The 26978-nt window shown below is 39.8% G+C and overlaps 1 long non-coding RNA gene across 1 annotated transcript; it reads left to right on the top strand.

Annotated features, from left to right (window-relative positions):
- Positions 1–19647: 19647 nt before the first annotated feature.
- On the top strand, positions 19648–22692 carry LOC145807743 (uncharacterized). Its single transcript, XR_014351097.1, has 3 exons — positions 19648–19779; positions 20680–20718; positions 22391–22692. It is a non-coding gene; the product is annotated as an uncharacterized LOC145807743 (long non-coding RNA).
- The last annotated feature ends 4286 nt before the right edge of the window (positions 22693–26978 follow it).

The following is a 26978-nucleotide window of genomic DNA, read 5'->3' as shown; positions in this document are numbered from 1 at the left end:
TGGTACATGGAATTCTTGCTAAGATCAATTGCACTCTAACTATCACAATGTGCCTTGTACTCTTCCTGCTGTAGACCCAATTCTTGGAGAAACCGCTTTAACTACAATATTTTCTTTCTAGCATCAGCGGCAGCAATGTACTCTGACTCTGTAGTAGATAAAGTAACACATTTTTGTAGTTTGGACTGCCATGAAACAGCTCCCTCTGCAAAGGTGAATAAAAATCTTGATATGGACTTTCTATCATCAAGATCACCCGCCATATCGGTATCTGTAAAACCCTCTAACATTGGTTCAACTCCCCTAAACCATAGACACATCTTTGAAGTTCCCTTCAAGTACTGAAGAGTCCATTTGACTGCCTCCCAATGCTCCTTTCCTAGATTGGCAAGGAATCTGCTCACAACGCCAACTGCGTGAGCTATATCTGGCTGGGTACACACCATTACATACATCAAACTTCTTACTGTAGAAGAATAAGGGATTGCCTCCATTTTTTTTTCCTTTCAGAGTTGGTCGTGGGACACGAACGCTTTGTCACTTTGAAATGGTTGGCTAGTGGTGTGTTGACTGGCTTGGCATCTTTCATGTTGAACCTTTCAATCACCCGTTCAACATATTTCTCTTGTGACAACCATATTTTCTTGGCTTTCCTGTCACGAACAATCTTCATGCCCAAAATCTATTGTGCTGGGCCTAAATTCTTCATGTCAAAATACTGTGACAAGTCTTTTTTCAACTTGTTGATCATAGCAATATCTTGTCTGATGATCAGCATATCATTGACATACAACAGTGAAGTTTCCATTCGAAAACCTTCGGAAATATGCACACTGGTCTGCTACCATTCTTATGTACTCGTGATCCACCATGAATGAATCAAACTTCTTGTACCATTGTCTCGGCGCTTGCTTCAGACCGTAGAGACTCTTCTTCAGGTTGCAGACTAGATTCAGTTTCCCTTTAACTTTAAATCCTTCTGGTTGCTCCATATAGATCTCTTCCTCCAAATCACCATGAAGAAAAGCAGTCTTGACATCCATCTATTCTACCTCCAGATTCAAGCGAGCTGCTAATCCCAGAGCTACTCAAACGGAAGTCAGCTTCATAACTGGGGAGAAAATCTCATCAAAATCAACACCTTTCTTATGTCCAAAGCCTTTGACTACCAAGCGAGCTTTATGCTGCAGTATTTTACCGTTGCTATTTTTCTTCAATTTGTACACCCATTTGTTTTTCAATGCCTTCCTGCCCTTTGGAAGTGAAACAAGCTCATAAGTGTGGTTCTTCTGCAAAGAACTCATCTCCTTCTTCATGACTTGCATCCAGCAATCTTTCTCTATATGACTCGTTGCTTCCGAAAAACTCTTAGGCTTCCCCTCATCAGTAATCAAAATATACTAAGAAGCGGGATATTTGGTTGATGGCACGACAACTCTTTCAGATCTCTGTAACTGAGGCCCAGTTGCCTCTAGTTAAGGGGGTTGCTCCCCCTGTTCAATACCCTCTTCATTCGGGTCTTCACCTTTTTCCTCATGATCCTCAATTTCTGGCATAGAATCCTAGAACTCTGGCACTTCTTGTTGCACATCATCACATCTAGCAGTTTGTGATGGCTCGAGAGATGGGAACAAGTCTGGAGTGATGACATCTCTAGACTTTGCAGACTTATCAAAATCTGCTACTCTCTGGTCTTCCTAGAACACAATATCTCTACTCTTGAACATCTTCTTGTTTACTGGGTCCCACAACTTGTACCTAATGGTGTATCTGAATAGTCCACAAATATACATGGAGTGGACTTGTTATCAAGCTTCTATTTGTTTCCCTTGGAGATGTATGCAAACGCCTTACACTCGAAGACTCTCAAGTGAGAATATGACACCTTTCTTTTGGACCAGACTTCCTCAGGTATCGCAAAATTCAACGAGACTAAAGGCGACTTGTTGATGAGATAACAGACTACACGGGCGGCTTCAGCCCAGAATGACTTTGGCAACTTTGCCGTTCTGAGCATGCATCTAACTCTTTTAACAATAGTGCGGTTCATCCTTTCTACCACACCATTGTGTTGTGGGGTATCGGGAACTGTTGTCTCGTGCCAAATACCTCTGCTAGCACAATATGCTTTAAAAGCATTGGAAGTGTACTCGCCACCATTGTCTGTGCAAAGACACTTCAACTTCTTTCCGATCTCTCTTTCCACCATTGCATGGAACTCCTGAAAGTGCTGGAATACCTTATCCTTCGTCTTTAGGAAATACACCCACAACTTCCTTGATGCATCATCAATGAAAGTCAGAAAATACTTGCGGCCGCCAAGTGACTCCACTTCGATTGGGCCACAAACATCTGAGTATACCATATTGAGCACTTTTGTTTTCCTCTTTCTCGTTGAACTAAATAATTCTCGATGCTGCTTGCTATAAAAGCAATGGTCACACGGCTTTAGGGCACTCTTTTTGGATAAGGGTATCCTGGATTGCTTTGCCAATAGATGCAATCCCTTCTCACTCATGTGAGCCAATCTTCTGTGCCATAAGTCTGGTGACTCCTTGTCTTCTGCTGTATTAAGACTTCTCAGACAGATCTTCGTTTGAGTCTTGTACAGTGATAAAGACATCTCTCTTCTAGCGATTATCAAAGCTCCTCCTGTCAGCTTCTAACGACCATTTCCGAATGTACTTGAATAGTCCTGTCGGTCCAGGGCGTTTCCGTAGATAAGATTGAGGTGCAAATCTGAAACATGCCTCACATCTTTGAGAACCAGCATGTATCCGACATTAGTCTGAATACTAATGTCTCCAATGCCCATAATCTTCGAATAGCTAGAATTTTCCATTTGAACAGTGCCAAAATCTCCAAAGTTGTACGAGCTGAAGAGTTCGTTGTGAGAAGTGGCGTGATAGGATGTAGCTGTGTCCATCACCCACTCTGTACAGTTGTGGTCAGCCATGTGAAGGTAATCCTCCTCTTCACCAACTGCAAGAAGTATTTCATCAGTTGTTGTGCCTGTCGTGTTCTCATCTCCTTTTGACTTACTGTTTTGGCCTTTATTTTTTCGACTTGGACAGTTCCTCTTTATGTGACCCTCTTGGCCACAGTGAAAGCAAGTGAAGCTAGAGTTACCTTGACTTTTACTGTCTCTGGATTTACTCATGTTGTTCCATCTGCCTCTACTCTTGCTTCTTCCTCTACCTCTGTCTCTACCTCTATCTTCTATGACAAGAGCATGGGACTGATTACCTCCCATGTCGTTCCTCCTTGTCTCTTCATTGTACATGGCGTCTGTGACCATGCTCATGGTCAGCTTCCTCTCTGGTGCAGAGTTACTGAGAGAAACCACTAATGTCTCCCAGCTATCTGGTAAAGAATTGAGGAGTAGAACGGCTTGCATGTCATCATCCAAGGGATCTTAACGGTTGCAAGTTGATTCACCAGATTTTTGAATTCACTGGTGTGCTCGGCGATAGACACACCATTCTTCAACTTCAGATTTATAAGCCTTTTCATCACCAAGGCTTTGTTTCGGGCGGTCTTTAACTGGTACATTCCTTCTAACATTGTCCAAAGGACATATGCATCTGTCTCCTGGGTGATATAGTGGAACACACTGTGGTTTATCCATTGTCTAATACAATTGACAGTCTTCCAGTTCATCTTTATCTAGTCTTCATCCTTCACTTCTTCCGGTTTAACCCTTTTTAGAGCAATAGGGTCAAATAGGTCTTTATAATATAGGATGTCTTCCATCTGCGGCTTCTAGCTTGCATAATTGGAAGGATTCAACTTGATCATGGATCCTGAAGTTGATGTAGATTCTTCCATCGACTTCTTACTCTGATTCAACAATCTGATCGTACGGATCTCTCTGGAATACTCCAAATAGTTGGAAACCACTATTGGATTGTCAAAACCGGACTTCAAATAGATCAAATCTAGCCAAAATAAGTTTGACGGTTCAGATATGCGGATGTACCTTAGCCGCATAGCACCGGATAATCCCTCTGCTTTTCAGTCGGGTTGGGTCAACTCGACAAGTTGATTAGCCAACAAGTGGCTGATGTGTCAGACACGTGGCGCTGATGTGGCAGACATGTGGCTCTGACGCGATGTTGACGTGGCAAACACGTGGCTCTGACCTGGGTTGACGTGTCGATGACGTGACTGCTAGATGGCGTGTGACGTAGTGGTGACGTCACGAACATGCGTACACTACTCTCTTTCTTCTTTTTGTCGTGTGTCAGGCGCGTGCCTGAGACTGGTATGACGCACCGATACTGTTAACGATGTGTGTAGCGCGTGCCTGAGACTGAAACTCACGTGCCTTCTTTAGGTGGAGTGTGACATCGCGTGGATGCTTGTCTGGGGCTCCACTTTGCAGTTTTGGACTCCTCTCGTCAAGAGCTTCCTTCCTGTATGCTCAAAAGTGAATTTTGAGCAACTTGATTTTTGGGCAATTTTGAAAAACACACCCTGTTGTTCTAAAAATCGACCAACGAGGCTCTGATACCACTTGTTAGGATTAAGGCACACCAGAAATCAATCACACACAAAAAATAGACAAGAAATTTACGTGGTTCGGCAATAGCCTACGTACATGGGAGAGATATCCACTATAGAATTTTTCTCGGAGGGAGATTATGACACTCACACCTCACTCGCTCTCTATAGCACTCTCACTCATGGATTACACTCTCTGCTCTGTCTTTTTCTTTCTGATTGATACAATTCAGCTTACAACTCTCCCCATTTATATACAAACGAGAGAACCCCAAAACAAATCAATCTCTGCTTGCCAGCTTCAACTTGCCAACAACCAACTACCAAGTTAATGGCGGGCCACCCTAGGTTTGAAAAACTTCAGCAAATCTGTATTCACAGCCTCTATACTTGACTTCCATCATAGCCAAGTTTACATTGGTGTGGATCCTTAACAAAACTCTCAGTGACCCACTCTAGTCTCAATTTTATTTTTGGTTTTTTTGTTTTTTTGTTTTTGTTTTTTTGGCCTTGGAGAGAGGCACTAGGGCAAGCATTAATACTGATTTTCATGGAGAAACTACACCTAATTTGCGAAGCTGATCAGCAATGACATGTTTCTTGGCTTTGGTAAGCAAAGTTGGTTTTATTGCTATAAAAAAATTAACTTGAATAATGATGTTTCAGTACAAGACGGGGGAAGTTAGATAAGATAGGAGATAAAACCTAATTAAAAATTTAAATTTTAAATACATTTATAGGAAATTGCGTGACGACGTCAAAGTAATTAATATTTTTTAAGAACATCATTATTTAAGACTAAAAATTAGATTTAATTTTTAAGTTCAGTGATGTGATAATCAATTACATATTAAAGGTAACACTTTTTTTTTTATTTCTTTTCTAATCATCAACCAATCATATTATTTATACTTCATTGAGTTTAGAAAATTAATTTAGAAAGTGGGTTTGTATATCATTTTTTTATTTTTTAAAATGTCACTGCTAATTTGATTTTGTCAAAATTTTTGAAAGTAATTATATAATAATCTCAAAGTGTCATGACATATTGTTGTTCATATGATATTTCCATCTTTATTAGGCAGTTAAAAGATAATAAATTATCCACTTCAATATGTTGTGTGTTTCTTTATTTATTGAAAGTATTATGTAAATAATGTGATAATATATTTCAAAACTACTTAATTAATTTTCAAAGAGATGTATTTGTTTCCTATTGGACTGGACAAATTTGTGGGCCCACTACATTATTTTGATAATTTGTTGGTCTTTTAGGACATTACGTGCTCATCACTCGTAAAAAAAAAAAAAAAATTTAATTTAATAATTGTAAACAGATGATTTTAACATATTTGTCTTTGAAAATATAGATGACAAATATAATTTTAAAAATAAATGTAGTTAGATCAATCTAATTTTTTTGTAACTAATTTACACGAATTTAAAATTTTGAGTGAGACCCTTGGTCAGTAAGGTGCTGTTTTTTTTTTTTTTTTTTTTTTCATCATCTTCAAAATGTTGTAGTAAATAGCATTTTCACATTTTAAATTTCAAGTGCATCACTCTCTGGGCATATGTTTGCACACCAACGAGAGTGGGTTCAAAAGTGTTAGCCAACTCTGGACTTGTGAGTTCACAATACGCAGCTGATGGCAAGTGAACTCACAGGCTTAGGGAGTGTAAATTTGGCCCATCAGCCCGCGGCCCACCCGAAGTCTGCCCGTGGTCTGGTATGGCTCAGCCCGGCTTGTCTAGGCTCAGGTCCGAGCCCAGTTCAAGACCATGGTCTTGGGCAGTCTATTTCAAAGCCCGGCCCATCGGCCCACTCATGGCTAGGCCATCGCCCAGCTTAATTTTTGGTGGAAAAAAATAAAATTTTTGTGAAAAAAATAAAAAAATAAATAGTCATGTCCGATCTAGACCCGCCCCAATCCTGAGCCCAGACCTAGGTCCGCCTGAGGCCTTAATACCCCTGTGCCCAGGCGTAATTTTCTGATAATACATATGAATGTGATTATTTTTATTTATCTACTAATGATTATCAAAATTATTAGTACCATGTAATCAATCTTAGATTCTGCAAAATGCCATGTTAATGACGTGTACCTTTTGGTTGAAGAAGTGCTGGACAGTGGCGTTGAGGCCCCCATCCAAATTGCTTGGCCTTCAATCATTTCGCCAGCACCACCAATAGATATAACGAGAATCTCAACAAATTTTTTTTTTTAAAAATAAAAAATAAAAATAAAAAAATTGAAACAAAAAATCCAGTATGCTTCAAATCCAACTGCCCTGAAACCTCTATTTCTTGGTTTAAAGCATTTAATTGAAGATGTGAAGCGGTTTGCTCCTGTTATCCTCATATTTTATCTATGAATCCAAATGAATACCAAAATGATTGTTAATGTAATACAACCAAATAATTTTTTTAAAAATCATAAATGCATTCGCATTTCCCTATCACTGTCTATAATTAAGATAATAATGTCATGGCCAAGTTTTGTTTTTGACTCATTGTTCTCTCTCAAATTGTTTTAATTTTAATGTATCATGTTTCTTATTGGGTTAAAATTGGTGAGAAGACTTAAAAAGAATGCAACCAAATGGAAAAATTTGGCAAAAGAGGCTGCTGATGAAGGTGAGAGTTCAGATAAGAACATCGATGAATTTGCAGTTGAATTAGTGCGATCTTGGTTGTATTACTGCTTGATTTCCTCATAAACAAGATTTCTAATATAAAATAATATAAAAAAAAGGAGGTTGATGATCGATGAATTTGAATTCTTGCTCTTTGTATTTGGTCTTCATGTTCTGAATCTTCTGATTAAGTTTTATGGTGAAGATGTTACAGGATATTCAAACACTCCGAGAAGGAATTTGCTTCTGAAATGGCTTCCAGCTTCTAAGAGCTATTGGGGAGTGATACAATTTCACTGCCAATGATAAAATTTTGATGCCATCAGACAACAGTGATGCTGATTTTATAGAAGAACTTATTGTTGCTCGATGAAGGCAAATCATTGAGATTGGTATAAGTGTGTTGGCTTATTTTTCCTACGAAGGAAAATATCATAAATGCGAGCGTGCCAGCAAGGATTGAAAAATCCTTACAGATTAAATTCAAGCCAATTATCAAGCGATTGTGTTGACGGTTCTTTTGCCTCAACGAAGAGGACTTCAAATTTGCCAAGTGTAGCGAAAAGAAAAAGTAAAAGAAGAAAAAGGGACGGAGAAAGATGATTGAGTGAACAATCAAAGTAATAATTACTTACCTCTACTCCTATGCTTCGAAAAGAAAGTGCATAAAATGCTTCGAAATGGAAATGCTGAAAATAAATGCTTCGAAATATAAATCTATGTTAAGCTACTCCTAAGATAAGAAAAATGACAAGAAATATTGAAATCAATTGTCTTTGATTTATGATTCTCCCCCCCTTTACAATGTAGCCATTAATGGCTATTTATAGAAGAAAAAATACAGCAATAACTACTTAGTAACTACCCATTTCTTCCATCTTCATTCTTGTCTTGCCATGTGTCCTTTCACTCATCCACTTTGTCTTCCCACTCATCCACTTTGTCCTTCATATTCTCCATTATCTCTATAACTTCTTTTAACTTCCAAATGAATAAGAGGATGCCACGTGTCCTGCAATTATATAAATAATAAATAATAATAAAAATTGCAGATTTATGGTGCTAACATTACCCCCCGCGGCCCTTAAAAATGATGTTTATTTGAATTTTTGAAGGGCCGAACCAAGCACATGACTAACCTAAGCAGCAAAGTGCTTCGAATGATGTAACAACACCAATAAAGTGCTTCGAATGAGTATGAAATTATGACCAGATGACTCGAATTATTACTAGTAACAAGCTTCAAAAGTGATATAAAGGACCAAAATCATTCTTCGAAGGTCGATGGAACCGACAAAATACGAATTACATCCTCAAAAATACTCGACAAAGCTTCGAAGGTTCACAACCACCATTATTATTTCTTCGAAGCTGTTGTTGATGCAAGATAGAGTGCTTCGAAGCTTACAAAATTATGGCAAAACGGCTTTCGAAGCAACTTATGGCAAAACGGCTTTCGAAGCTGTTTTTCGCCAACCATTGTGGTTTATTCAAAACTTATATGTTCTGGTTCACACATAATTAATGGAAATATTAATTTTGTGTTTCGAACCAATTATTAATTCTTCGAAGACACCAAAACTGTTGTTCTTCGAGTCAACTTATGATGCCAAAAACAGGCATTATTCGACAACTAATTAATTGTCATTTTACATATATTTGAAGAGATGTACACATTTCGAAAGTTTTCAAAGTTTTATACAGTTTCGAAGGTGAAGTAATCAACCTTCGAAACAACTCTTGATGTTTCGAATGTATCTTCAAAGCTTTATACAGCTTCGAATGTGAAGTAATCAACCTTCGAAACAACTCTTGATGCTTCGAATGTATCTTCGATGCTTTGATTGTGTACATACAAACAACTGGCCATCAATTTGAAAAGATAAGTCATTCTCAACCATTTATTTAAATGCACAGGCTTTTTCTAGCCAAGTTCATGCATTTTAAATGGTCATCCCTTGTTCTTAGTGCTTCGAACTCATAAGAACAATTTGTTAATTTTATTAGCCACATCATCATAATTATATTTTGATGTGAACCACAAATCCAAAAAGGATTTTGAACACCAAAAGTCATGGTATAGTGTGACCATGAAAATTTATACTTTTTGACATTTTGAAAAATATCAAAAATTTTGAATTCATGAACAGTGGCTTGTTCATTATTCTTGACCATGTTTGTTTTAAAAACATGACTTTTGCCGAATAGGTTTTCATAATTATTTGGCAAAGTGGGTTGTTTTTCCATGTTAGCCATTAATGGCTTATGAAAATCACCCATAGATATATTATTTTCATGACTTGACTCTCTAAAATTCGGTTTTTGGACCCCTCGAGTCATACATGGAACATCATTCTTAGCCAAATTTGGCTCAAGAACATGCTCTTTCGTTGTGTTAATTTCATAATTTGGCTCTTTTAAAACGAACTCTTGAACCCCCCGAGCCATTGATGAAATCAATTCTTTGCTTTTACTATTTTTAACCATGGAAAAATTCAGAAAAAATTCAACAATTCCGACCATTAAAGCCTCAGTTAAAGACTTGGTAGTGAGAGTTGATAATTCATCATTCCATTGGCGAATTTCCATATCCAGTTGATGAATTTCTCCAATTAAATGGTGTCTTTTTTCTTCCACCAAATAATATTGTAAGGGATGAAAGTTTATTTCATCAAGAAAATGGATCTCTTCTTGAAGATCCAAAATTTCTCTTTCACGCCAATATATTTCATATTGACAAGTTCGAATGGCGAAATCCAAATCGTTTGTCATTTCTTACACTTAGCTGTCCCACCGGGCGTGCCAAAAAATGTTGGCTTATTTTTCCTACGAAGGAAAATATCATAAATGCGAGCGTGCCAGCAAGGATTGAAAAATCCTTACAGAAATTGTGATTGCCAACCAATTACCAGACGATTGTGTTTTAGTTCTTTCAGCCTCAATGAAGAGGACTTTTACTGATGGCTTGACTTAGGAGAAATTAAGAGAAATAACAATTAATATGAAGAACAATGGAAGTATTTCATAAAAATAAAAAACTTACAATAGTCCAAACTCAGCCTCGAAGAGGTTTACAACAACAGTCCACTTGAATCTACTTGAGACTACTCCTATGAATTGAAGTGCAGTGCAGATATGTAAAGTGCAGGTATTGAAAGTACAGGAATGTAAAACTGGAAAGTAAAATATGAAATAAAGACTGGTATATCATAAATGCGAGCGTGCCAGCAAGGATTGAAAAATCCTTACAGATTAAATTCAAGCCAATTATCAAGCGATTGTGTTGACGGTTCTTTTGCCTCAACGAAGAGGACTTCAAATTTGCCAAGTGTAGCGAAAAGAAAAAGTAAAAGAAGAAAAAGGGACGGAGAAAGATGATTGAGTGAACAATCAAAGTAATAATTACTTACCTCTACTCCTATGCTTCGAAAAGAAAGTGCATAAAATGCTTCGAAATGGAAATGCTGAAAATAAATGCTTCGAAATATAAATCTATGTTAAGCTACTCCTAAGATAAGAAAAATGACAAGAAATATTGAAATCAATTGTCTTTGATTTATGATTCTCCCCCCCCCCCTTTACAATGTAGCCATTAATGGCTATTTATAGAAGAAAAAATACAGCAATAACTACTTAGTAACTACCCATTTCTTCCATCTTCATTCTTGTCTTGCCATGTGTCCTTCCACTCATCCACTTTGTCTTCCCACTCATCCACTTTGTCCTTCATATTCTCCATTATCTCTATAACTTCTTTTAACTTCCAAATGAATAAGAGGATGTCACGTGTCCTGCAATTATATAAATAATAAATAATAATAAAAATTGCAGATTTATGGTGCTAACAAAGTGTGTGTGATAGATGAATTACAGTATAATCTATATGCAATCATGATGTGTGATAGATGAATTACACTATAATCTATATGCAATTATGAATTTACCACGACCAAGATTGTGGTTGGATGTCTGTTTTATTTCTTATAGCCTTAATCCAATATGGAATTCTTGCTCTGTTTTTATTGTTTTCTTGTTTCATTCAACCATTTAAAAGTTACTAGCATTGTTCCATAGCTCTGTTCTTGAGTGGACATGACTATTTGAGCATGGTTTAAATTTTATACGATTTTTTATTATTTTTTACTTTATGAATTTCTGAATATGATCATGCACCCCACTGCCATGATTTTGAGATTGCATAGAAAGTAATCACTCTCATATTGTTGCTGATGGTGCTAGCATGTCGATTTTGGTGGTTATATTTTGCATAAAATATCCATATATGTATTAGAATTATGTGTAATTTTTTTATTTTTTCCTTCTTGTATAAAATTACTCAAATGAAAACAGTTTTGATATGGTTCTTGTTGAGTAGTGTCAATAAATTTCAGACATTGTGTATTTAAAAATAAATTCGGAGTATTTATTTCCTGCATGTCTATTCCCTCTCTCGAATAAAAATACCATGTTCACACCACACCACACCCCACCACAAGATAAATTTATTAGTACCAAAAAACACTCATCACAGTACATACAATACATACAGAACTAATATCCATGGCAGCAAATATACAAATACAAGTATGGAATATACATTAAGCAACACTCTAAGGAAGATGTATAGTATGGAACAATGGCTTCCGGCAATAAATTGCGCACCATACTTATATGGTCTCTAGAAGCCGCGAACACACTGTCAATTTAAACAACAATATTAAGGAACAATAAGGAGTGCTTATTTTGCAATAACAATACTGAAATTTTTTTCCCAACAATATTGTTAGTTTGTGTTCGATATAAATGCAGATGGAACCCCAAATGGTTAAAATTATTGAATAATTTTGTGCACCTGATCAATATATACTGTTTTTTCAACAAATATTTAAAATGATTAAAAATTGTGATTAAATTACAAAGGTGTAATTTTTTTAAATGAATCTGTGCTCTTTCATAGTAATTCGATTTAGTGTAGTCTATGATGTGATTTGATCGCATTTTTCTCTGAGTTTAAACTGTTGAAAAATCTAATAGATTTGAGAGTCAATGGATCACTGTATTTCAAGATAAAGATTGCAACAATGGCAAAAGACAAACCTGATAGGTGGAAAATATACAATGACTCAAATTTTAGGTAGGATGTGGAGATGGGGCGATTGGGTACCTTGCTCTGAAGACTCTGCCTGCATCAGTAACTCAGCTGTTAGTAATTTATGTTAGGATCAAACACACCCAGAGAATTATCTCACACACACAGAGAACACAATATTTACGTGGTTCGGCCCAATGCCTACATCCACGGACAGAAATGAGAATTATCACTAAAATGGAGCAAAAAATACAAATACAGAGGAGGAGATAAAACTCACTCAACTCACAGCTCTCACACTCAATTTCTGATAATTTCAACTCTCCCCTCAACCTCTATTTATACACCAAAGAGGGAGAGCCTCATTGGTCACCACCTACCCTCTTCCACTCTCTAGTGGGGTTGGTAGAGTGGGAGAGCCACTTCCATTGGGTGGAGAAAGTGGGTTCTCCAATGGGAGCTCACATGGGATGATCCAACAAATCACCCCCTCAACTCATGTGAGGTGATCCAGTCCACACACTGCTGCTAATCTTGTCACGCCCAAAAGACCAACAGAATCTTCATCTCCTCACTGAGACATTGCATTCCCTGAAAGCTAGAGATAATACACCAGAGATACAAGAGGAGGAGGGAATCCTACATCCTCAACTCAACTCACACCACTCTCTGATTTGGAGAGAGCCTCTGCTCCTATCTCCCACAAATCTCTTCCACGCTTCCTGTCTCGGATATCTTCACTTGCTATGCTTGAACTTGCGCAACCAAGATATCTTGACACCCCCTGATTGGATGTCTTGCACCCCCTGCTCGGGATACCCTTGCATTACCGTGCAACTCCTTGCATGATGAACACGGGAGCAACTAGAAAACTTCAGAGTGTGACACATCAACATCCTCAATTTTCCTTGCTCGGAGCTTATTTCTGAACAACCAGCCTTTGCTTTCTGCACTTTAGAACAACTTCCCAGCGATCTCATACGCCCGTTGTCTGTGCTGCAATCCCTGATGTTCGGTTTAGTCTCACTTGTACGTCCGTACTGATGTTTGACAGTTAGCCCTTCTGCCAAGACAACTTCCATCGGTCTGTACAAGGTATCACTATGCAACTCCGTGCATAGTGCTCGCACCCCCTTATTGGAGTGCATTGCAAAGCTCACTTTGCGACTTGAGATTGCATCCCTCCCTTCCATGCATCTTTTGAGAGGTTGCAAAATGTCTCTAACACGGAAGCAAAAGAAACTCTCTTCTTCACTGGCATAGTCTCTACAGACTTGGTTTCTTTGCTCTGAACTTTCTTCAAGATTGGCTTCACTGGCTCAGATCTGTGCACCTTTGAACTGCCTCCTTGCGTTCCCGTGCACCGTTTTCGCCATTCCTGATGAAAGCCTTGCTCAATCATACGCTTTGGTTGCGTATGTTCTCTCTTTGTACCCTTCGACTGGCATTTGACAACACTCATCTTTGTCAAAATTTCTCCTTCCAGTCTGTACAGTTTGTTGCACAATTTGCCTTGCAACATTTCTCTATCACCTCTGCGTACATGAAGAACCCCGCCACTAGATGAGAAACAATTTCCTTTTAGATCTAGCATACTCAGGGAGATTAGATTCCTCCGTACTCCTGGCACATGTCGGACCTCAGATAAAATTACTTTTCTTCCATCCTTAGTAAGGAATCGCACTGTCCCTATGCCGACAACTCTGTTCACTGTGTTGTTGGCCATCCGGATAATGCTACCGCTGACTCTTCGGTAAGTGGAGAAAAGCTTCCTATCCGCACATATGTGGAACGTACACCCTGAATCCAAAATCCAGCCGGGTGTTTTCAACTCTGACGAGACTGTAAGCATCACCTCTTCATCGTCAGAGGAATGCACTGCAACTGCTGTAGTTGAGGGACCTCCGTGTCCCTTAGCCTTCTCTTTGGCTTGTCTGTCCGCCTTCTTCTCCGGGCAATCTCTTATTACGTGATCCTCTTGATCACAGTAAAAACACCTCCTCGTGTTGTCCTGTCTGGACTGTGAACGCCCTCTGCTTTTACTTCTTCCTCTACCTCTGCCCCTTTCTCTATCTCTGCCTCTACTTTCTGTGACAAGGGCATGGGACTGCTCTCCTTCCATCTCTTTCTTCCTTGCCTCCTCGTTGAATAAGGCGTCTGTGACCATCCCCATGGTCAGCTTCCCTTCGGGTGCAGAATTACTGAGAGAAACCACCAACGTCTCCCAGCTGTCTGGTAAGGAACTGAGTAATAATAATGCTTGCATCTCATCCTCCAACTCCATTTTGATTGATGCAAGCTGGTTCACAAGGCTGTGGAATTCACTGGTGTGTTCAGCAACAGACACACCATTCTTCAGCTTCAGGTTTATAAGCCTTCTCATTATCAAGGCTTTGTTCCGTGCGGTCTTGGACTGGTACATGCCCTCCAATTTCATCCATAGGGCATAGGCGTCTGTCTCTTGGGCAACATGGTGGAACACACTGTGGTCAATCCACTGTCTGATTTGACCGACAGTCTTCCGGTTATTTTTTATCCAGTCCACATCCTTGTCTCCATCTGGTTTGACCCCCTTTAGCGCTATAGGATCAAACAAATCTCTACAATAAAGGATGTCCTCCATCCGCGGCTTCCATATCGCATAATTAGAAGCGTTCAACCGAATCATCGGCCCTGAAACTGATGTGGATTCCCCCATCATCCAGAAATTAATCTCTGTTTGAAAAACAGGCTTTGCTGTGAAGTCCGGACTGCTCAAATTAGCCGGAAAATCACTTCGGATTGCCAAAATAAAAACTGCAAATTTTTGAAAACCTTCTTTGCAAAATCTGACCGTACGGATGTGTCCGAAATATTCCAAATAGTTTGAAAACACTATTGGCTTACCCGAATCGGACCTCAAATGGCTTAGATCAAGCCAAAACAATTTTAACGGTTCAGATCGGCAGAATCTGGTGCGCCTGAGAAGCACCAGATTATTTCTCCGGATCGGCTGGCGTCGGGCTGACGTCAGCGGCTCAGTCAGCTGCTCGGTCAGCGGCTGAAGACTCGGCTCGGCTGAAGACTCGGCTGGCGCGCGCGTGTTGATGGCGCGTGTATGGCACGCGCTTCTCCCTCAGTCGTCTTCCTCCTTGAACCGCGCGTGGTGCGCGTGTCTGCGAGTGGTATCACGCGCCGGGTGCCTGAACGGCGCGTGTGGGCGCGTGATGAGAGTGGGATTAACGCGCCAAATTCCAGGGGCGCGTGGGAGCGCGTGCGGCCTCCGTTTGGTGTCTGTTTTATGTTTCTGGACTCCTCTCGTCGAGTCCTTGCTCCTGGTATGCTCAAAATCGGATTTCGAGCAATACGATTTCTGGGCAGTTTCGAAACAATACTCTGTTTTTCCAAAAAACGTACAACTTGGCTCTGATACCACTTTGTTAGGATCAAACACACCCAGAGAATTATCTCACACACACAGAGAACACAATATTTACGTGGTTCGGCCCAATGCCTACATCCACGGACAGAAATGAGAATTATCACTAAAATGGAGCAAAAAATACAAATACAGAGGAGGAGATAAAACTCACTCAACTCACAGCTCTCACACTCAATTTCTGATAATTTCAACTCTCCCCTCAACCTCTATTTATACACCAAAGAGGGAGAGCCTCATTGGTCACCACCTACCCTCTTCCACTCTCTAGTGGGGTTGGTAGAGTGGGAGAGCCACTTCCATTGGGTGGAGAAAGTGGGTTCTCCAATGGGAGCTCACATGGGATGATCCAACAATTTACACTGCCATTGTTACACTAGCAGGTCATACATATGCATGTGATTTATTTATTATCAGCAACAAAATTAGTAGTAATAACATTTAATCTTAGTTTCTCCAGTTGACGAAATTTACCTTTTGGTTGAAGATGTGTTGGACAGTGGCATTGAGGTCACCCATCCAAATGCTTTCATCATCATATTCACCATACACTTTCTCTAGGTTGGGTGTCATTTGAACACCATGACCAAAAGTCTCCATTATGGGACAATCATATATCAGCAATTCTTCCAATAATGGACATTCGACAGCATAACAACCTGTGAAGAAACAAGACTGTCCAATTTTTCAAGATGTATGTCATACAGGTGAGGGAACACAATCTTATCAATTGATAATACTGTTTCCTCTCCTTTCTCATCTTCGACTACTGTTTCCACCATTGCACAACGTCTTATATAGAGTTGTTTGAGTTGCACAAGACCTCTAGCAATGGTGAGGGAGAAAATGTTTCTTAACCTATCACATTCGCAGAAAGTAACATCAGTCAAGTTTTGCAAGTTGGTACTTGTGCTGAGACTCTTTCCTATTTGTTCTTTCCCGTCCATTGCAAGGATTTCCTCTAGATTACTGCAATAATGGAGCTCCAGACGCCGGAGGTAGACAAGTCGTTGAACCAGTGACGGTGGAAATAATAATCTTAACTGGGGCCAAAAAGACAAATTGACAGATCTCAAGTTACTGAATGACTCATTTGGGAGTTGGCCACGGCATATTTCACTGAAATTGGCAAGACAACAAAGCGTCAATTCTTCTAAATTGCAGAAGGGGGCCGGTACTCTTGGAGCTCCATCAATCTTGTCTAGGAGATATTTCATTTCATGGCAAAAGTGGAGTTCCAAAGACTTCAATTGATCAAAACCGTCACGGTCTAGGTCCCTAGAATATTCTTCAAACCCTTGCAATCTCTTAAAAGTAGGAATTCTGATCTTTTTAGCAAAACCTTTACCTGCCCGCACAATCTCGTATCATATGTGAGCCTCAAGGTTTTTTGGAGAATGATTCTCCACCATAGGCAATTGTGCCTATTGTTATCTCAAACCTTATCAGCTTTCCAAATCTCAAGTCATCGGGAATCATGTCGGCATTTGGGACTGAAAGACACAAACTGGTTAATTGAGACAAGGATTTTAGCTCAGAAAGGCTAACATTGTTTCTTGAATTGTCTTCTCCTTCAACTGCCCAACGAGTAAAAGCTGTTCCGATGTACAACTCTTCTAATTTATGAAGACTCGATATGACACCTGGCGATATTTGTGTGAGATCATGACAAAATCTCAAATCAAATAACTTGAGGTGAGTTGATTGGGTGAAACATCTCAGGACCTCTTTAGTATTAGATTGATAAAGACTAAGAATCTCGAGGCTTTTTAGTGTTCCAATTATTGATATATCATCACCCAACTGGCAATAATCAAGGCAGAGTGTTTGAAGTGTAGTGAGAAATTGAGTAGATTGAGACACAGCAAACATAATATTGCGACTCATATCTAAGACTTTAAGATCATTCATGCCTTGAAAGAAATTGTTAGGAATTTGCATTCGAGATCCATATGAATTCCATTGAAGCAATAAAATCTCTAGTTTTGGGAATTCTAGTCCATCCGGAATGTTAGTGTAATATAGTGTAATATATAGCTGTCATACTAATGATGTTGTATACTTTCTGCTTTCGGTGTTAGCATCCTATGTACACTGTTAGCATCCTATGTACTACACTTTCCTCTCTATAAAAGAGAGTGATCTGCTCCTTGTAAATCACAGAACATAATCAATATACAATTTATTCAGTCTCTCTATGTCTACCAAGTTGACATGGTATCAGAGCAAAGTTCTACACTTCTGGGCTTTTCTGTTTTTGGTGCTTAGTCCCGTACATAGTGGCACTACACCAACCTCTTCAGAATCACCTCACGATTCCAACGGTCCAACTCCCGTCACCAGAATCGCCATCACGCCACCTTTCTGTTCGGCGCGTCTCAGCTTCTGCCGCCACTCTCATACGCTCCCTCACGCACCCTCCGTTGCTTGCTCACGTTAGCATCTGACGTCAGCCCTGCGCTTGTGTACGTCGCGCCTGCTACTGTGCGCCTAGCGTGCACCGTCTGCTACTTTGCACTCGCATGCGCCGTTTTTGCTTTTGTGTGTTGCGTATATGCCGTTCCGCTATTGTACACCCGCGTGCGCCATTCTACTTCCGTGCACTGCGCATGCGCCGTTCTGCTATGGTGCGTCGCACGCCATTCCTGCTATTGTGCGCCGCTGACGTCATTTCTCCTCTACTGATGTCATCTCTGCACAGGACCCTCTTTCCCAACTATTTTCGACCTTCCGGACTCACTGGTACACTCTGTTTTACCTAATTTTGCTCCTATAGATCTGTTCCTCTTTATTTACCCCTAATTACACTTTTATTATGGATCGCCATGATGCCTCCTATCCAATTTCTGTTCTTCTTAATGGTTCCAACTATGTACTGTGGGCCCAAGCCATGTCTTTCTTCCTCAAGGGACGGAAACTTTAGCGTATTATCACCGAGGTTGTGACCAAATCGGTGAAAGCAGACGCTGAACAAACGACCACATATGAAGACCGACTCAAAGATTGGGACAGTAAGAACTACCAGATCATTACTTGGCTTCGGAATACCTTTGTTCTCTCTATTAGTCTTCAGTTTGGCCGTTTTCAACTTGACTCTGTTCCCAATCCTGCTAAATCCATTTGGGATTTTTTGAGAGATTGATACTAGACTACCGGTCTTGCCCATCGGTATCAACTTCAGAGTCAACTTCACTGCATGCGCCAATAATTCAGTCAGTCTATTAATGACTTTCTTTCTCATATGTATTCTGTTTGGGACCAGCTTGCTCTCTCAGAACCGACATGGCCTCACCTTGAAGATGCTGCTTTATTTACTACCTATCGTAATCAACAGCGGTTGGTTCACTTTCTCATGGCTGTCACTCCCTCTTTTGAGCCAGTGCATGCATCTCTTCTTCATCGCCTTCCATTGCCCACTCTTGAACAGGCTATTTCTGAGCTGTTATCTGAGGAGACTCGTCTTGGTGCTCTCCAGACTCATCACGTGGACTGTAATAACCCGACCCTCATATCTGTTTCTAGTATATTTTCGATCTGTTATTCTGTGCATTTACTTGCTTTCTGTGAAAAGTGATTTATATCTGTGGCATTTTTATTAGTGTATTTGGAACCTCCCTATTTTGTTTTGGGCTATTGATTGTGGTGGTAATATGATGGTAAAGTAAGATTGGATCAAAAACTTTAATTTGAATAATTTGTTTACGACCAACCGTCACTCTTTTGCCCTTTTCTTGTTCCACACTTGGAATTTGGATGTGAGGTTAGAACCATTGGAAAGCTTATTTTCGGGGCTTCAATTTGGGCACAAGAATGACCTAAAACGGAGTCCGGATGAGAGAGTTACGCCTGTTTGAAGTTTTCATATCTGTGCTGGAAGCAGAATCGCACGTGCGGGAAATGCGGCGCACGTGCGGCGATGTGCGGGGCAGCAGCTCAAAAACGTGATTTTTGAGTCATTTCTTAGATTTTCTTTTCCTCTCTTCTTCTTCCCTCTTCCATGCCCAAAACCCTAGCTCCCAAAACCTTGATTTCCTCCACTTTTCTCAACAAATTAACCATGAATCTTGCATCAAGGATGGAGAATAAGAGGAGATCACCACTTTCTACCGAATGGAATTCCGAAATTTTTGAGGTATGTTGGGGTATGTTGGGGTTCTATTATGGGGTTTAGAGTATGGTTTATGGGTTATGGACCTAGGGTGCCTAATAAATGAGAAGATTTGGAATAAAAAGTAATGGGTTAAGAAGATTTAAAATTGTATTTGAAATTTGTAGATTTCTTAGAAACCCTAGGTTGGTTTTTGATGATAATCCATGATTTGGCCCAAATTGATAGTTGAATCATGAAAGTGGTAAGTTGAATTAGATGTGTTCAAGTTTAATTGGAATTTGGTTATGTTTGAAAATTATGTTTAAATTTTGCGATTGAACTTTGTTAAATGCATTGTAAATTATGTTTTAATAAAAGGGAAATTGAGGGAAAAGATTTATTGATAATGTGGATGATATAAATTTGATTATGGAATGTTGAAATGGAATTTAAGAATTCCTTTTGAGATATGTTGAATTGTGATGATTATGTGGGATGATATTAACTATGTTGATATTAATTTTTGTGACCTAAAATGTGAAGTTTTCAAGAATGGGTTTAATCCCAAATCATTTTACTAAATATTTGTAGGCTTGCTTAGTTATTAAATCAAGAGAATGATTTAATAGGATTTCTTATGGGGATGGGGAAATGTTTGGTTTTTGGCGAAAACACTAGAAATTTAAGGAGTTTTGGGGAACATGGAAATGTTCATAAAAATCCTTTCTTTCTTTGACTAGAAGATGAATGGGTGTAAATTCCATAATGTGTTTTGTAAGACTAGTAATCTTATATATATATATATATATATATTGAGTTGGAGAAGTAGGTTTGAAATTTCATGCTGCAAAATATTGTTTGCTCTGTTTTACGTGCTTAACCCTCTGGTATTTCTGGAATTTGTGTTTGATGCCTTACTGTATAAGTTGTGTACACGTGTAGGGCATAACCTGAGAAGGACGAGCACTCCGTTATAGCACTGTGAGTAATAGTACTCTAATGCACATTATTTACCGTTAATAATGATTCTTATTAACATCTTGTTCTCCGTGGTCAATTAAGTTAACATGTATGTGGAACGAGAATTAGTGTGAACTTATGTAAACATTGAAGGATTTGGCACACACTGACATGATACAGATATCTACCTAGAGTGGATCATCAAAACGAATAATTGGATAAGACTACGGGTTGTTTTGTACGTTAATAACCATTATGAAATTATGTTAAATATCAGATGAACCTCTGAATGACTCAATCCGGAGAAAGAATTGAATGTCAATAACACGATTATGTGACCCACGTTATGATGTGAATGGCTCCACTCTTATTAATGTAATGGAGCATTTACCTTCTGTTTATTGTTAATAGTGTTGTTCTATTATTGTGGGACAATTATGTCACCTTATGAGAAACTATGGGAAAATCTACAAGCATTACTGGGTACTACGTTCTGTTTATTATTGATAATGGATACTAACACACTGTTATCTGTAAGTCAGTTGTATGGATTTATAACGAACAAGGGGAATTTAAGTGTATTACGGGATTATGGTATCTGCGTATCTCTGGACTCGTTTAATATGTAATAACATTCTGTTATCTGTGAACTAGAGGTAGTAATTCATGACAAACAAATGGGATGTGACTGCATTATGAAGTTCAATCTGGTAATAGTTGCTATTAGCACTCTGTTGAACGTAACATAACTATGTTACCTCATGTGAATAATTAGAAGGAACTATGTGAATCTATGAACTTATGAGGCCAAGGGCCGACTTGTGAATCTATGAACTTATGAGGCCAAGGGCCGACTTGTGAATCTATGAACTTATGAGGCAAAAGGCCGACTTGTGAATCTATGAACTTGTGAGGCCAAGGGCCGACTTGTGAATCTATGAACTTGTGAGGCCAAGGGCCGACTTGTGAATCTATGAACTTATGAGGCAAAAGGCCGACTTGTGAATCTATGAACTTATGAGGCCGAAGGCCAACTTGTGAATTTGTGAACTTATGAGGCCGAGGGCCAACTTGTGAATTTGTGAACTTATGAGGCCGAGGACCAACTTGTGAAAATATGAATCTATGAGGCCGAGGGCCAACGTGTGAAACTATGAATTCAAAGGGCCAAGGGCCAAGTTGTGAAATTATGAATCTCAATTATGAATCTATAAAGCCAAAGGCTAATTGTGAAATATGAAACGATGTGGGCGAGGGCCATTTGTGAAGTATGAATTTCCGAATTGTGAATTGTGAAACTATGAAGCCAAGAGCCGAATTGTGAACCTATGAAACCCAAAAACTAATTTATGTATATGTGAATTTATGAGGCCGAGGGCCGACTTGTGAATTTATGAGGCCGAGGGCCGACTTGTGAATTTATGTGGCCAGGGGCCATTTGTGAACTATGAACCTATGTGGCCACGGGCCATTTGTGAAATTATGAAGCTATGAGGCCAAGGGCCAAACTTGTGAACTTGTGAATCCAAAGGGCCGAAGGCCGATGTGATAAGTTGTACGGGATCAGATTAACTACTTGTCTTTTATATTATATAAACTCTGATTTGCATTATAATTCAAGTTGAACATTGAGTTATTCACGTACTATTATTCACTGAGGTTATCTCACTATGTATTTTGTCTGATTCCGTAGGTCTTGCATTTGGAGGTCAGCCTCAACTTTTAATGCTCGTCTTCCTTGTTAGCCTCTGTGTGTCCAAGCATTTGGGTGAAGCCTACCCGTTTGGTGAAGTTTTGGCTTAGATTCTGATTGTCTATAATATGTTGTAACTTCTAATGTTTTTTTTTACTATACGCCTAAACACGGGCGGGGTTGTATATGTGTATGTAACTATTATTATCTGTCTATTTGTGATCCTGGCATGATAGTGGTCGCTCAATGGATGTAGCTCTTTCCTTGCATGTTATTATATAAAATTTATGCTTCCACTCAGGCCCCATATGTTATATATAACAGGTTAAGTGTCCGTTTTTGAAGTGGTCATGTCCAAACTTCTAGGGGCGGGTTTGGGGCGTGACATGGACTCTGTTCTTTCCACTCCACAGTCACGGCCCTCACCGACCCAACGGACCACTGCTTGCATCTATTGTCAGAATCGGGGCCTTCCTTCTACTCATCTTCTGGTTCATTGCCCTATCCGATCCTGCCACTATTGCAATAAACTTGGTCCTAGTCATCTGCAGCAGGATTGTTTTTGCAATCCATCCCAGTCGTCTTCCACTAGCCACTCCTCTAGCGGTGGCTCTTCTAGGGAGAACTCACATCGACAGTTTAATCGCACTGCTGCTACTACATCTGAGGATTTCTCTGAGTCTCTTGCTCCGTCTGTCCTTGTTTTTTCTCAAACTGAAGTTGAGGCCATGTTCAAACAGCTTCTCTCCACCTTTGGTACACCTCCTCCTACTGTTTTGTCTGTGACTCCAAGTAACTCTTCTTGGTATTTTGATTCCGCCTGTTGTAATCATATGACATCCAGCTCTATTACATTCTCTTCCATCTCTTCCTCTACTCATCTTCCCTCCATTCATACTGCTGATGGTTCTCTTATGTCTGTCAGTCATGTCGGTACTATTTCCACATCTCAATTATTTTTACCTCAAGTTTATCATATCCCTGCTCTAACCTTAAACCTTATCTCTATTAGTCAATTATGTGAGCTTGGTCTAACCGTCACATTTTCTGCTAATGGTTGTTTGGTGCAGGATCCTTAGACGGGACAGACTATTGGGATCGACCGTAAACATGGACGTCTCTATGAACTCATCCAAATTCATGTTCCTGACTCCCCACAGATCGCTTCTCCTACTTCTGCTTCCTCTTTGTCTCCTTTTCATCTTTGGCATTGTTACTTAGGATTTATTTTTAGTAGTCACTTAAAATCTTTGGTTTCTAGTGGTCAATTGGGTCATGTACTTCCAGATACCTTTGATTGTATACCCTGTCAACTTGCAAAACAACCTACTTTATCATTCAATAAAAGTACTTATGTTTCCCATGCTCCTTTTGATCTCATACATTCGGATATTTGGGGCCCATCCCATACTACCACCACCATGGGGGGATCTTGTTATTTTGTTGTTTTTATTGATAATTATTCACGGTTTACTTGGCTTTTTCTCATGAAAACTTGGTCTGAATTTAAACATATTTATTATAGCTTTGCCAAAATGGTCCACACCCAATTTTCCAAAAACATTAAAAATTTTCGCTCTGACAATGCTATGGAATATCGGGATATCGATTTTCTTTCCTTTTTTCAAAGTCATGGTACTCAGCCTCATCGTTCCTGTGTTGGCACATCCCAACAAAATGGACGTGCTGAACGGAAACATCGGCATATTCTTGACACTACTCGTGCTCTCCTTCTCTCTTCTTCCTGCCCTGAAAAATTTTGGAGGGAGGCTGCCCTTACTGCTATATACACTATCAATTGTGTTCTTACCCCTATTATCCATCATCAAACTCCCTTTGAACGTCTACACGGCACTCCCCCTCCATACATTAATCTTCGGGTTTTTGGCTCTGCTTGCTTTGTTCTGCTTCAATCCCATGAACACACCAAGCTTGAACCTCGTTCTCGTCTTTGCTGCTTTCTTGGCTATAGGATTGAACATAAAGGCTTTCGCTGTTGGGATCCTCTCTCTAAGCGTCTTCGTATCTCCCACTATGTAGTCTTTTAGGAGCATAAAATGTTTTCCTCCTTCTCCTCCTTTCACTTATCTGCACTCTCCACTCCTGTCATATTTACAAATCCTTCCATCGATCTCTTCTCTAATAACTTTGATATAGGTTCCTCCTTCATCGAGATGCCCTTGTTGCTCCCTGATCCCGTCCAAACTGTTCTCCCTGATGGTTCACCTCTCCTTACACCTTCTAGTCCGTTTCCTCCTTCTTCACCAGTTCTTCCTCCTACCGATCCTCCCACGAGTCGGCTGCACTGGGTAACTTAGCCACCTCTTCATCTTCGTGATTATATTGTTGGGTCTGCTGCCTTTTCTACTTATGAGCCTACCTCCTATCGTGAGGCCTGTACTAATCCTCTTTGGCAGCAAGCTATGACTGATGAACTCCAGGCTTTGGACAAAACACATACTTGGGATGTTGTTGATTTTCCTTTTGGCAAGACTGCAATTGGCTGCAAATGAGTCTACAAAATCAAGACTCATTCTAATGGCTCTATTGAGCGCTACAAAGCACGTCTTGTTGCCAAGGGTTTCAACCAGGAATATGGCATTGATTATGAGGAGACCTTTTCCCATGTTGCTCGACTTATCTCTGTTCGCAGTTTGCTTGCTGTTACTACTGCTCGCCACTGGGAGCTCTTTCAGATGGATGTCAAAAATGCTTTCCTTAATGGTAATCTTGTTGAGGAGGTTTAGATGTAACCTCCACCTGGGTCTACCTATCCACCTTATAAGGTTTGCAAACTACAGCGTGCCCTCTATGGTCTCAAGCAAGCCCCCACGTGCTTGGTTTGCTAAGTTCAGTTCTACCATTCATGACTTCAGGTTCACTTCTAGCTCCTATGACTCTGCATTATTTGTTCGGACTACTACTCATGGCACCACTCTTCTTCTTCTTTATGTGGATGATATGATTATCACTGGTGATGATGCAGCTAGTATTCTTCACCTCAAATGTTTTCTCCATCGTCAGTTTGAGATGAAGGATCTTGGTACACTTAACTACTTCTTAGGCCTTGAAATCTCCCATGATTCCACTGGTTCCTATTTGTCCTAGGCCAAATATGCATCCGATCTTCTGGCCTGTGCTGGTCTTACAGATTGCAAGACTACCTCTACTCCAATTGATCCTCAGATTCGTCTAACTCCTCTTGATGGGGATCTTCTCTCTGATACTACTCTTTATCGCCAGCTCGTCGGTAGTCTTGTCTATCTCACTGTGACTCGTCCTGACATTGCCTATGCTGTTCATCTTGTTAGTCAGTACATGTCGGCTTCTTGCACCCCACATTATACTGCTCTCCTCCGCATACTTCGCTACCTCAAAGGCACTCTGTTCCATGGCCTTCACTACTCTGCTTCCTCTTCTCTTGAACTATGTGCCTTTTTTGATGCTGATTGGGTTGGGGACCCTACGGATCGACGCTCAACTACGGGTTTCTGTTTCTTCTTAGGGGATTCTCTTCTTACTTGGCGCAGCAAGAAACAATCCCTCACTGCCCGCTCTAGTACCGAAGCTGAATATCGTGCTCTCACTAGTACTATTTAGGAACTTCTCTGGCTTCGATGGCTCCTTGTTGATATGGGTGTTTCTTCTTCTAGTGCTACCTCTCTCTATTGTGACAATCAGAGTGCCATTCAGATTGCTCATAATGATGTTTTCTATGATCGCACCAAGCATATTGAGATTGATTGTCACTTCATTCGCCAGTATGTTACCCGTGGCACTGTTCCTCTTTTCCCTATTGCTTCTGTCGATCAACCTACTGATATTTTCAAAAAAGCTCATCCTCCTGGTCGCTTCAATGCTCTCGTTTCCAAACTCAAGCTGGTTGATGCTTACCCTCCTTGAGTTTGCGGAGGGCTGTTAGTGTAATATAGTGTAATATAGTGTAATATATAGCTGTCATACTAATGATGTTATATACATTCTGCTTTCGGTGTTAGCATCCTATGTACACTGTTAGCATTCTATGTACCACACTTTCCTCTCTATAAAAGAGAGTGATCTGCTCCTTGTAAATCACAGAACATAATTAATATACAATTTATTCAGTCTCTCTCTCTATACCAAGTTTACACGGAAGTTCACAAATATCATTCTCCATCAACGACATCCTCGCGTAATTTTGAAATGTAGTATCATTGTTTGGCCAGTATGTTAGTCCAATACTAGCTTTCATGATATGTTCGGCCTTTTCTCTACAAGCAACATGTATTGCAAAGTCTCGAACAACAACATGCATCTTAATTTTTCCATCAATTTCCAATAACATAAAAGATGATACGATAGTACTCACAAGAGCAAGTGCTCTATGTCTACCATCTTCTACAGTGTCCACATCTTGAAACAACCCGAGGCCTATCCCGTATCTCACCAATGCTATCATAGGAATGTCAGTATCCTCTGGAAACAAGCTGCAAAGTAAGAAGCATGACTTTGCCTCGCTTTCTAAATAATTGAAACTCAACTTTAGAGAAGAATATACATATGCTTCCACCTCTTCAATTTTTGTTGGGACAGACTTTTTTAGTTG

Source organism: Camellia sinensis, chromosome 14 (genome assembly GCF_055761805.1).
Source record: "Camellia sinensis isolate YWXY chromosome 14, ASM5576180v1, whole genome shotgun sequence".
Taxonomy (NCBI): domain Eukaryota; kingdom Viridiplantae; phylum Streptophyta; class Magnoliopsida; order Ericales; family Theaceae; genus Camellia; species Camellia sinensis.
This window is presented reverse-complemented; position numbering and strand designations above follow the sequence as displayed.